The sequence below is a fragment of the Diospyros lotus genome, chromosome 6, assembly GCF_014633365.1.
Source record: "Diospyros lotus cultivar Yz01 chromosome 6, ASM1463336v1, whole genome shotgun sequence".
In the NCBI taxonomy this organism is placed as follows: Eukaryota; Viridiplantae; Streptophyta; class Magnoliopsida; order Ericales; family Ebenaceae; genus Diospyros; species Diospyros lotus.
The window spans coordinates 29578488-29592624 of NC_068343.1; the positions used below are offsets into that span (position 1 = coordinate 29578488).

The window sequence follows — 14137 nt, forward strand, 5'->3', positions numbered from 1 at the left end:
AAAGAATGTACACCAGGAGTAAAAAAAGTAAGATACAAAGCTAGACTCATAGCAAAGGGATACAATCAGGTTCTAGGTGTGAACTTCATAGACATTGTCCCTAATTGTGAAACCCAGTTCTATCCGGGCCCTACTTGGTATTGTTGCTATTCAAGATCTTGAATTGGAACAATTGGATGTTAAGACAGGGTTCTTACATGGGGAACTTGATGAGGATATCTATATGAAGCAACTAAAGGGTTTTGAAGTTCCAGGCAAATAAGACTATGTGTTCTTGTTGAAGAAGTCTCTAAATGGCTTAAAATAGTCTCCTCAACAGTGATATAAAAGGTTTGATTCCTTTATAATTAAGTAAAATTTTAATAGATACAGTTATGATAGTTGTGTCTATTTTAAAAGGAACAAGAACAACTTCTTTATATATTTGCTTTTATTTGTCGATGATATGCTAGTAGCTTCGAAAGATAAAGATGAGATAAGGAGATTGAAAGCTCATCTCAACAAAGAATTTGAGATGAAAGATTTGGGAGCAACAAATAAGATGCTTGGAATGCAAATTTCAAGAGATAGGAAGGCAGGTAAATTGTATCTAAGTTAAAAGGGATACGTTGAGAAAGTTTTGACTAAATTCAATATGCAGAAGGCTAAACCTGTGAGTACTTTGTTGGCTGCACATTTTAACCTTTCATCGAGCTTATCTCCTTAGTCAGATGATAAAATTGACAAGATGTCAAAAATTCCATACTCTAATGCAGTGGGTTATCTTATGTATGTTATGGTTTGTACACGCCCTGATTTGGCTCATACAGTGAGTACTGTTAGTAGATACATGGCTAACCCTGGTAAAAAACATTAGAAGGAAGTCCAATTAACTCTCCGATATTTGCATGGTACCGCTGATGGAGTTATTGGTTTTGTTGATTCTAATTTTATAGGTGATCTTAATAAGAGAAGATCGCTTACTCGGTATGTGTTCACCATTGGTGGTTGTGCTATCAGTTGGAAGGCTACCTTACAGTCTACCGTTGCCCTGTCTACTACAAAAGCAGAATATATGACAATTATTGAGGCTATTAAAGAAGTTACTTGGCTAAAAGGGTTGATGGGTAAAATTATTGAAGATCTTCATGATAGTACAGTCTATTGTGACCGTTAAAGTGTTATTTTTCTCACTAAAGATTAGATGTTTCATGAGAGAACAAAACACATTAATATGTGGTATCATTTTATTTGGGATATTATTACTCGTAATGAAGTTATTATAAGAAAAATCAGTACTCATGACAATCCTGTAGATATGTTGACCAAGTCCCTACCTATTGCAAAGTTCGAGCATTGCGTGGATTTGGTTAGTATTCGTCAAGGAGATTGATTCTCCGTGATTTCATTGGAAGAAAGAATTCTGGATAATTTTGTTTGTGGATTTAGATTCAAGGCTGAGATTTATGATAATTATAACTTAAAATCCTTATCTATCTGTGATTGGATTTTCCTAATTTGACCGTGATTATGACTTCGAATTTGACTATGATTATGATGTTGTCAAATTCGATTTTATGTGAGATTTATCTCATCTAGAGGAATATCCTCATGCGTCATCTTCTGATTAGGATATGATTTCCTGTGTTCATCCATAGATGATTTTAGATCTATAAATAGGTGCTCAGGTCACATGAAATCAGACTGAGTGTGTGCAATTATATCACTTTTGTATTACCAATATTTGGTTAGTAATATTTTGTTCTTTTTGCCCCTAGTTTTTTCCAATTTAGGTTTTCCACGTAAATTCTGTATTTGTGTGTAGTTAATTGGTTTGATTATAGTTGGTTGTCAATCCAATTTTGTAATAGATCCAATGTTTTAATTTTAATTACATTAGATAGTTTGCTTAGTTTTATAAGTAGAATATAACTCATGGTTAGTAAGCATTTAAATTGGTCTCATTATATTATAGTTGTAAGCAATGACTTGATTTAGATTGGAAAGTTGTCTTGGTTTACATTACGCAAGATATCATGTTACGTAAAATATATATACATATTCTAAAATAGTTAATAATTAGGACTTTGGTTATTCAAACCTGTAATTTTATTTTTCATTAGAAAATATTAGAATAAAGAGAAATTAATACTCCAACCTTTGGTTGTTTGCTCATAATATTGAAATTGTATTTCTCTCACAATGATAATACATTGAAAAGTAGGGTGTTCTATTGGCTGGCAAATATAGTGCTAATATAAACACATGAGTTCTTTTACCCCTCTTCTTTCTTTAGACATCTTCGATCGCTTTCTCACCCAAACGTGGCACCTCCGGCTACTTTCAACCTTCAAATGGGCTGAAACAGAACTCTAGAAACTAAGTGCCCGAGACAAAGTATGTGGACAAAAACAACCACAGTTAGCCACCTACTAGATGTCTTCCCATCACCGGCCGACCACAACCGACTTGCAAGCTTATAGATATTATAGATATTACGTAATGCAAAGAAAAAGCTTTTCAATTTAGGTTATTTATTATGTACTGTTTTTTAACCCTGGGATCTCAACCACACAATTCATTCTTAAAGGTACATATATATTACATTAAGAAGTAAAAAACAAACATTAACAATAGAAATCTTTATTCCGATCATACCATCATATATAAGTTGGAATATTATTCTTAAAGACACATAATACATATTACATTAAGAAGTAGAAAACAAAGATCAATAACATAAGTCTTTATTCCAATCATACCATCATATGAATATGTTCTTCTTAAAGATCTTGGTCTTGATCACCTTGTGCTTGATTGTGATGATCATGATCGCCAAGCCCACGATTGTTGTGAGGCAATATTGCCCTAAGAGAGGGCCAATGGTCACGGATTTTCTTCACACCACCAATTATATAGTCATTAGTCAAACCTGGGGAAAAATTGATAACTGCATACTGGTTGTTGGGTCGAGACAAGTCTCGACCACCTCTAACACTTAGAGCCAAAACAGAACATCAAATAAATAGAACAATCGATGAGTGAATACTTACACATAAATAGAAATAAAACAATAAGAATGAAAAAAAGAACACAAAGCAATTTACCATAATTCACCCGTTAAAAAGGGTTACATCCACGTTGAACTCTGGCGAGTAGAGCTCACTGCACTATCGACAAAATGATTGCAACCTCAGTATACACATCTCACTCATTCACTCACTATACAAACAAAAAACTCTTTAACAAAAATGCCCCATAAACACAACAAATACAAATTAGAGGCAGAACCCTAGAAAAATAGAGATAAGAAGAACTATACAGAGAGATATCGTAAAAATGAGGAGAATGAAACCCTAAATGATATAAACAATCCAAGGTTGTGCTACACCCATCTCGAAGAGATGGACAGATATAAATAGGCGGAAGTAGTAGTGAGGATTTGATCTGAAAAGGGAGATCAACGACCAAAAGAGCAATAGGCTAAGCGACAAGGAAGTACGGGAGAATCAACGAGTCATAAAATGACACGGGGTGTTGCCGTTTGGCCCTTCATTCTCTGTTACTCCAAAACAGTAGCGTTTGATGAAGCTTCACCACATTTCAACAATCTCCACCTTGAAGCTTTAGCCCCTCAAGGACATTCTTCCAATATTGTGCAACATGCTTCAATCCTCGCCATCATCACTCTTGTTGGTTGTTTCTTCAACCAACATCGACATGCAGCAAGTCCAGACAATGTTTGTACTTAGTTGTAGTCACAACCTTGGTTCCAATGTCTGCTAGGTTGTCTTCAATAAGAACTTTTTGAATCTTGACAATACTATTTGCCACTTGATCTCTCACATAGTGGTATTTCACATCCAAATGCTTAGTTTTTTCATGATACATGGGGTTCTTACACAGGTGGATAACACTCTGGTTATCTGAAAATACTACAACCTTACATTGTAACAGATGAATTTGCTTTAAGAGACATTGAAGCCAAATGGCTTCCTTAAAAGCATTAGTTACATCCACATATTCTGCCTCAATGGAAGACAATGCAACTAGAAGTTGTAACTGTGACTTACAACTGATGCAATTGCCGCCTAAGGTAAAGTAGAAGGCAGTAATGGATTTCTTTGAATCTTTATCTCCTGCAAAAATCAGAGTCTACAAAACCCACAAGATCAAGTGCATCACATCTTTTCTTATAATTTAAACCAACATTTAAAGAACTATTAATATATCTTAATAAAAACTTTAAAGCATCCCAAAGAGTTTTCCCAGGATTAGACATGAATCTATTAAGTAAAGAAATTGAAAATGCAAGATCGAGCCTGATACTAATCATTGAGTACATGATAGTTCCAATTACATTAGCATATGAGATGTTTTCCATCTTTAATATTCAAAATCAGATGTAAGGTATTGTATCTTAGACAGAATAAAATGACCAACTAAGGGAACATTCATTGATTTTCAATTTGACATACCAAATTTTTGTACAGTTTTTAACAAAGTCATGTTAATGAACTTTTAGACAAGACTTACTTCTATCTCTCTCAATAACCATTCCCAAAACTTTCCTAGCAGGTGCTAAGTCATTCATGTCAAAATTTGTGTTTAACGGTGATTTTAGTTCACATATTTTAGACTTAAACTTGCTAATCAATAGAATATCATCAACATACAAAAGCAAATAAACAAGAATTTCAGAGAGAATGAAGTAAAAACAATTGTCATATTTACTTCTAACAAAACCAATCCCAATTGCAAAATTATCAAAATTTGTGTACCATTGCCTTGGGGATTGTTTTAATCCATACACAAATTTTTTCAATAAACAAACATATTCAGGATGAAGAGTGTTAATATAACCAACTGGGTGTTCCATATATATAAGCTCATTAAGGTCACCATGTAAGAAGGCAGTTTTAACATCTAGTTGTTCTAATTCTAAGTCAAATTGAACAACTATGGCAAGCATCATACGAATTGTTTAAAACTTGACTACAAGTGAAAAAATTTCAATGTAATCTATACCTTCCCTTTGAGTAAAACCGTTAGCCACTAATGTAGCTTTGAATCTTATAGGGTCAGTGGGAGACATACCTTTTTTGAGCTTGTACAGCCACTTACATCTTACCAGCTTTTGTTCCTCAAGCCTTGGGACCAATTTCCAAGTATTATTGGCCATCAAAGAGGCCATTTCTTCATCCATTACTTGCTGTCATTTAGAGCAATCGTGAGAGCTGACAACCTCCTCATAGCAGGATGGCTCACTACTCCTCATTTCCATACTTATCACTAAGGCACAATAAACCAAGTTTGAATAAGCATATCTAGCAGGAGGTCTTACATTCCTCTTGCTTCTGTCACGAGCCAATTGATATTCCCTTAAGTCTTATTGAGAAGAGTCATGCTGCTCTACCTCAGCCTCAAGGATGTCAGTTGGCTCCTCGTGATCACTTTTGTGGTCAGAAGTTGGATCAATTTATGTGTTAGGAATACAAGAGGAAGGATTAGCTAGCAGGTTATCAACACCTGTTGTTGCTCCACCTAAATCTGGGTGCTACTTGTTACAACAAAGTCATCTGTGGTACTGGGTTTGGCATCTACTTCCAGGTTTTCTAATTTACATGGGAAAATAAATTCATTAAATATAACATCCATGCTTATAATTATTTTCACTCTACCTGAATTTCTATCCCACAACCTATAGCCTTTAATCCCATCTTGATAACCCACAAATACATATTTTATGGACCTTGGGTCTAATTTTCCCACTAATTGATGAACGTAAGCTTCACACCCAAAGACTTTGAGATAATCTAGGTTTATTTTCCTACTTGTCCACTTCTCTTCAGGACACCTAAGGTTTAAGATAGTAGAAGGGCTTCGGTTAACTAGGTAAGCAGTAGTAAAGAGGGCTTCCTCCAAAAAATATTTAGGTATACCAGTTGTGAGCAATAGGAACCTCACTTTTTCTAATAATGTTCTATTCATTCTTTCAACCACCCTATTCTATTGAGGTGTATTCTTAACTGTTTTGTGCCTATGTTACAGAACTCATCAAACTCTCTATTACAAAACTCTAATCCATTATTTGTTCTTAAGGTTTTAATACTCTTGTCAGTTTGGTTTTCAACTAAGGCTTTCCAGAATTTAAATTTCTCTAAAGTCTGATCCTTAGTCCTAAGAGGGAACACCCAAACTTTCCTAGTAAAATGATCAACAATGGAGAAGAAATACCTATTACAACCAAGAGTGGGTGCTTGTGAGGGACCCCACAAGTTTGCATGCATGTATTCCAGGCATGCCTTCGCCAGGTGAGTTCCTTTATGGAAACTCAACCTTTATTACTTGCCTAGAGCACAAGGTTCACAGAAGTTCAAGGAGCCTGCAGACACTGGACCAAGGTAACCTTGGTTTGATAGTGTCTGCAACCCTTTCTGGCTCATATGACTAAGTCTCAAGTGCCAGAGATATGTCTTATCAAATTTAACTACGCATGCAGAAGAAACATCAACAAGGAATAAGGAACAACCATTTAAAACATATAAACCATGCTTCTTAGTACTAGTTAGAATTGGGTCATTATTTTTAAAGACAAGCATAAAATCATTTTCAGCTTTATACGAACAACCTAATTCATCCAATGTACCAAGAGATATTAAATTTCTTTATAATCTAGGCACATATCTTACATCAGTAAGCATTCTAACTTTATTATCATGCATTTTTAAAGATATGTCATCACCTATGCCTTACACACTACATGAATGGTCGTTTCCCATATAAACAGTGTCAGATTCTCTATTACTAAAATTTTGAAACCATTCAATGTTTGGACACATGTGAAATGAACATCCAGAGTCCATTATTCATTCATTAGCAATAGATGAATTAGAAACAATAAGCACTTCAGCTAAAATATTAGAATTACTGGCAACTACAATTACATTACCCCCTTGTTTTTGTTTCTTTATAAAATCATAACAATATTTCTTTATGTGACCCTCCTTCCCACAATGATAACATTTCCACTTAAATTTTTGTTTACCTTTTTTTTTTTTTAACCCTTACTTCCAGAACCGCCAAATTGATCACCATTACCAATATTGTTTCTTTTGTCAAATTTTCCTTTAACAAACAAGTTGTTATCAGGTTTCTTAGAGGTATTTAACTCCAACTCTCTTGCCATAATTCCAGAGATAACAAGATCTAAGGTAGGTACAATTCTAGTATATTGTAAAGCATGCTTAACGACATTATAATCATCAGACAAAGAATTTAACAAAATCATAGCCTCACTGGTATCAAATAAAGCTTGATCAGTACCTCTTAATAACAAAGCAAGTCTAGTGAACTCATCAATATTTTTATCCATAGACTTAGAAATATTCATTTTAAAATTAAATAGCATGCCCCTAAGGTAAACCAAATTAGGAGCAGACAGAACATAATAAAAGGAATCAAGCTTATTCCATAAATTGGTAGGAGTATTCATACCATCAACCTTGCGAAAGACACTGTCACCAAGGTGCATAAATATGAGGTTGTATAATTCTTCTCTTACCTCATCAGTTCTTGCTAATTGATCTAATGTTCATTTCCTATCATCGAGCTTCAGTACAATAAGCACTTTATGATGAGAGAGCAGAACTCTTATCTTCTTTTTCCAACTACCAAAATCATTTTTTTCCATCGAATGTTCCGATTTCAAATCGGGTTGATGTCATCTTCACTTTACACGAAGGTACCCCTAAGACCCTAGACACTAACAAAGGCTCACACAGTAAAAATGAGTGAATACTTACACATAAACAAAAATAAAGCAATAAGAATACAAAAAAGAACACAAAGCGATTTACCGTGGTTCACTCATTAAAGAGGGCTACATCCACGTTAAGCTTCGACGATGAGAGCTTACTACACTATCGAAAAAAAGATTACAGCCTCAATATACACATCTCACTCATTCACTCACTGCACAAACAAAAAACTCTCTAAACAAAATGCCCCATAACCACAACAAATACAAATTAGAGGCAAAACCCTAAAAAAATAAAATAGAGAGAAGAACTATACAAAGAGATATCATAAAAATGAAGAGAATGAAACCCTAAATGGTATAAATAATCGGAGGCTGCGTTGCACCCATCTCGAGGAGACGGACAGATATAAAGAGGCGAAAGTAGTAGTGAGGATTTGATCTAGAAAGGGGGATCGATGGCCAAAAGAGAAACAGGCTAAGCTTCATGAAAATTATTTAGCTCCTGCCATGCTTGGAATTTAAACTTCATGATTTTTTCCAGCTTGTTCAATGACAACTTTCTTTCTAACAGTCCCAATACATCAATATTGTGCTTATTTATGAGGTGTCTTACCCTATTTTGTTTCAAGGGCATGTTGAAGCCCCTGATGTTCCATGTTGTGCACTTCATGAAGGATCATTAACGAGGATTCATAGCATGCAACGGAAGCGTTTTAATCAAAAAACGTTCCTCGTATTGATTAGAATCTAAGAGACTTACTTTTGCGGCGGATTACCGGACAGAATGGAGCGATAGGAGCAGGATGAGCGGGAACTTCTTCTCGTAGTGGAGACGACGGCTGTCCTGCAATCCTTCGGCTCCTTCGCATTAGAACACAAAGGCACTCTTTCGATCTTCCGGAATATGACTCGAACTCGTGGCCTCTCTTTCGGTGAAGAAGAGTCAAAAACGACCTTGGATGAAAAAACAACCAAAGAGAGATATATATAGGGAGAACCCTAGGGTTAAAACCCTAGTGGGCCAAACCCTAATGGGCCAAGTCCATTTAATTAATTTTCTAATTGGGTTAGCCCAATTTAATTAATTAAACTAATGAACTATTATTTTATTCTAGCCCAATTAATTATGGATCATCCTGAATAAAATAATTCTCTCTCAATGTAATTCACCCAACAAGCCAAATGTATTAAACAAAAAAAAAAATACATGAGTTACATCGAGCTACCCCGGGGACCAAAAGACAAATTATTCACGGCTACTAAAATGACCAAAATATCCCTGCTACCTAGTAGCTATATTTTGTCATTCTAAGTGTTCCAACTATCACCATATGGTAACACTGACCCCACGAATAATTTTGCATATGCCATGTCTTTGACCTACTAGTGTAATGACGAAAATACCCCTCTGCGTAACACCCATCATTTAGAAAGGAATAATGTACTAACACCTCTCTAAATGATTTCTACCATCCTTAGATCACTAGTCCAATAATCCGTGACTACTCGAATGTACTTGCTTATCACTGGGAGCTACCCAGAAGCACACACTCTTAAGTCACGTTCCCAGGGCCCTGGATTATTTGATTATTCTTGGATAATCACAAGGGGGTGAATCACAGAAACTATCTTGTATTAGTCTGTCTTAGCTAATTAGAAACCATACTCCCAACTCAAAAGGATATTGATATTTGATAGACCTCACCTACAATGAATCTAAGAATATAGCTCTAGGTTCACTAGACCACCAACTAATACTCAAGTATTAGAGTACTCGTCCACGTAGTAACAGTGATAGACTAGCTCCATGATAATTAGTACTTTGTCATTAGCTTCTATCACAGGTCCACTCTACGCATTCCAAATGCGCTTGTACAATTAGAGTAAACGGACTGTTTACTGGCTAAGGCAAGCCATCCTCCATTAGGATCTATTGCACAATGATCTTATCATGATAGAATGCCCAGTTCTATCAAAAGATCAAGAGTAATATTTTTCTTGCTCATTAAGTACCCATGATTCATGCCTAACTGTGAAGAACGACCCATCACATGAATCACTTACTTAATAGCATGGACACTTTTCCAACAATTAAATGCAAATAATATATGTGCCATGAACTGAATAAAAGAAACATCATTACCATAAATTAAACAAAACATGTCTTTAGGGCATACATTTCCAACACTTCATTGAGATTGAAGTAGGGCCAAGCCCTTCCTGTAATATTTCTTAATAGTTGAATTTGTTGCCTTGCCTATTGGCCCTTTCCTTTTCATATTCTTTGTCCCCTTCTGCTTCATCTGCCTCTTTTTTTATTCTTCCTCTTGACCCGAGTTACTTTCTGGGTTATGTTGAAGTTGCTTCTTCTTTTTTTGCGTGATCACATGGAATGACTACTCTTGCAATTTATCATGGCCCTCTTGGGGGGGGGGAGGGGGGGCTTTGGGTATCATGGTTATCAACCAGTGGGGGGTCAGGAACCTCATCTTGGCTCTACTTGGGTAGCTCGATATGATTCCCTGAATCACCAGTTGAAATTGGACGGGGTGTCCCTACCTTGTTAACCTCCTAGTCTCCTTTAACTTTCTTACTCTATGGCCGAGCATTTTCTTTACATCCCTCAAAAGTATGGCCCAGAATTTTGCATTTTGTACAAAATTTTGATTCATACTAATATAGGATCTACTGTCCACACCACTTTCCAGTTGGAAGTTTTATCATTATGCTTCTCACCAATTCTTTAACTGCATCCACCTCAATCAAAACTCGAGCGTAGGATATTCTCTCTTTCATTGGTGCAAGCTTATCTATGGCTATTGGCTTCCCTATCCTCGAGCAAATTTTACTCAGAGCCCTAAAATTCTAGCAATCTAACGCCAGTCCTAGTAGCGAAACCCATGTTGGCATGATACTAATATCATCATCATCAAACTCAAAACATGGCAGCATCTCTTTCAAGATCAAGGTCTACCATATACAAAATACGGGCCCCCTTCTAGCACTTCCATTCGGGATGCATCATCTAAGAATTTAAAACTAGCCACCCACTGGTATGAACAAAATACTTGTACGTTACCTTCCAAGAATCACATAGCTTGAGGAGTGTGGTCTTCCCTGGGAACCAACCCGCAAAATACCCAACAATACAAAACTCCCATGTAGATTTGACTTCATTGACATCCTACAAAACCAGTTCGACGCCTTCTTTACCACCATCCATCTAGTGCAAGGCTATTTCGTTCGTATGGGCTCTGTTTTCTTTAAATAGACCAACCCAAGGGGCCTTGCCATTTGCATCTGGAGCTGACTCATTCCCTTTCTCTAGTGGGTTCTTTCTAGAACAGGTCGAATCTATGTTTGAGTCACCAGTAATGCACGAGATACTGGGAGATTCTGATTCCCTATGTTTGCAGTCATCTTTGTCATTACTAGCTTCATTTGATAAAATGGCTGACAACGGCTTTACAGACTTCTCTGCTGCAACCTTCAGTGGGGATATCTAATTTCCTACTTTTGACTTCTTCTTCGCCATTACTATGGGAAATAAACACAAGAGGGAGATCTGAAGGTTACTAACCTCACATCCATTAGAGACCAGCCATCGTCTGTACCGTTAAGTAGATGTCACGTGCAACAATAATCTGAATAGATTGATAGTCACAGTGAAAATGGGGAGCCCAAGCAGTAATTACCGAGCGCCAAAAATTCAAATTCTCTAAGGCAGGATCTTTCGAAAATTTAAAATTTAAAAACAGCAAGTGCCCAGCGGAGCACCCAATGAGAATCAAACTTAAATCAGACTTAAATCCAAATGGAATCCACCACAAACTCATGGGATACAATCGAATAACCATAATCGATCAAAGAAACCAGCAAAATAAGTCCCTCATGAGGTAACCTAGAGAGAAAACCCACATTGGCTGAGAGCTTCTCTCTCAAACCCCACATTGAATGAATGGTTGAGAGATCTTTCTTGGGATGTCACCCCTTTGCGAGCGCCCCTACCGCTTAGCCCCAAGGGATGATAGAGGAGGTAAATCAAGGAGTCTGCCATGACCAAGAGTCGAACACGGGCACACTGCAAACGTGAGGGTAGAAAGCCTTTCGTGCATGCCTTGGACCATTGGGCTTTGTCCCTGGGGACACTAAAAGCTCTTTCTTGATTCTATGAGTGGTGGTGCATGGTCATTCTTAGTTGGTGGAGCGATTTGTCTGGTTAATTCTGTTAACGAATGAGACCTCAGCTTGCTAACTAGCTATGTGGAGGTAACCCTCCATAGCTAGCTTCTTATAGAGACTGTGGCCTTTTAGGCCACGAAAGTTTGAGGCAATAACAGGTCTATGATGCCTTTAGATGTTATGTGCCACACGCATGCTACACTGATGTATTCAATGAGTTTATAGCCTTAGCCTACAAGCCTAGGTAATATTTGAAATTTCATTATGATGGGGATAGATCATTGTAATTGTTGGTCTTCAACATGGAATTCCTAGTAAGCACAAGTCATCAGCTCACGTTGACTACGTCCCTGCCCTTTGTACACACTGCCCATCGCTCCCACCGATTGAATGGTCCAGTGAAGTGTTTGAATCACGACGACGTGAGCAGTTTACTGCCGGGGACGTCACGAGAAGTCCACTGAACCTTGTCATTTAAAGGAATGAGAAGTTGTAACAAGGTTTCCGTAGGTGAACCTAGGTAAGGATCATTGTCGAGCCCTACAAAAGCAGAACGACCCATAGACTAGTAACTCTACAAGCTAGGAATGGGTGACCCTCTTACGGTGCCTGCCCCTTCCCACCGCAAGGGGCCGCGCGGACAGGGCCTCTTGGTCAAAACAATTGTGCCCCCCCTCCCGCTTGATGAACAATGAACACCAGCGCAAGACACGCCAAGAAAACAAAATGAACGAGCACTCCCCTAACCCCTACAATAGCGGCGATGGGATATCGCGTCTTTCACTTGTATACAAAAAGACTCTCAGCAACAGATATCTCAATTGTCGTATCGATGAAGAACGTAGCGAAATCCGATACTTGGTGTGAATTGCAAAATCCCGTGAACCATCGAGTCTTTGAATGCAAGTTGTGCCCGAAGCCAGTCAGTCGAGGGCACGTTTGCCTAGGCATCACGCATGCCATCACCCCTCTCCCCGCGCATGAATAGATTAACGAGATTCCTAATGTCCCTATCTACTATCCAACGAAACCATAGCCAAGGGAACATGCCTGGCAGAATCAGCAGGGAAAGAAGACCCTGTTAAGCTCGACTCTAGTTCAACTTTGTGAAATGACTTGAGAGGTGTAGGATAAGTAGGAGCCGAAAACGGCGAAAGTGAAATACCTATACTTTTAACATTATTTTACTTATTCTGTGAATAGGAAGCAGGGCACTGCCCCTCGTTTTGGACCCAAGGCTCACCCCCAGTGGGCCGATCCAGGGGAAAGACATTGTCAGGTGGGGAGTAGCTAGGGCGACACATCTATTAAAAGATAACACAAGTGTCCTAAGATGAGCTCAACAAGAACATAAATATTGTGTGGAACAGAAGGGTAAAAGCTCGTTTGATTCTGATTTTCAGTACGAATACAAACCATGAAAGCGTGGCCTAACGATCCTTTAAACCTTCAAGAAAGTTACCACAAGGATAACTGGCTTGTGGCATCCAAGTGTTTATAGTGATGTTGCTTTTTGATCCTTTAATGTCGGCTCTTCCTTTCATTGTGAAGCAGAATTCACCAAGTGTTGGATTGTTCACCCACCAATAAGGAACGTGAGTTGGGTTTAGACCATCATAAGACAAGTTAGTTTCACCCTACTGATGACAGTGTCGCGATAGTAATTCAACCTAGTACGAGAGGAACCGTTGATTCGCATAATTAGTTATTGCGCTTGGTTGAAAAGTCAGTGGTGCGAAGCTACCGCGCGATGGATTATGACTGAACGACTATAAGTCAGAATATGGGCTAAAAGCAATGCATGAGCCTACTGCCCATTTGTTAACCCACCGTAGAGGCCCTCCTATCCCCAAAGGCACGTGTCGTCAGCATAGCCCCCGCGGCAGACTAGTCGTGCAGGCCGTCATGCAATACAATTCCCACTGAGCGGCGGGTAGAATCCTTTGTAAACGACTTAAATATGCGACAGGGTATTATAAGTGGCAGAGTAGCCTTGCTGCCACAATCCACTAAGATTCAACCCTTTGTCGCTCTGAATCATCCCTCCCCTCACCGAGCCAAACTCTCCGCCTCCCCCTACCCTTGCTTAATTCGACTCGACTCAACACAGGAAAACGCCCATGCACCCCCACTCATACAATCAAATAAGGAAAGACCTCTTCGTCTGTCAATCCTTCCTATGTCTGAGAGCTCTTTCTTGATTCTATGGGTGGC

The 14137-nt window shown here is 38.1% G+C and overlaps 1 non-coding gene across 1 annotated transcript; it reads left to right on the forward strand.

The window, feature by feature from the left end:
• The first annotated feature begins 12720 nt into the window (after positions 1 to 12720).
• LOC127805342 (5.8S ribosomal RNA) lies at positions 12721 to 12876 on the forward strand. Its single transcript, XR_008024081.1, has one exon. It is a non-coding gene; the product is annotated as a 5.8S ribosomal RNA (ribosomal RNA).
• The last annotated feature ends 1261 nt before the right edge of the window (positions 12877 to 14137 follow it).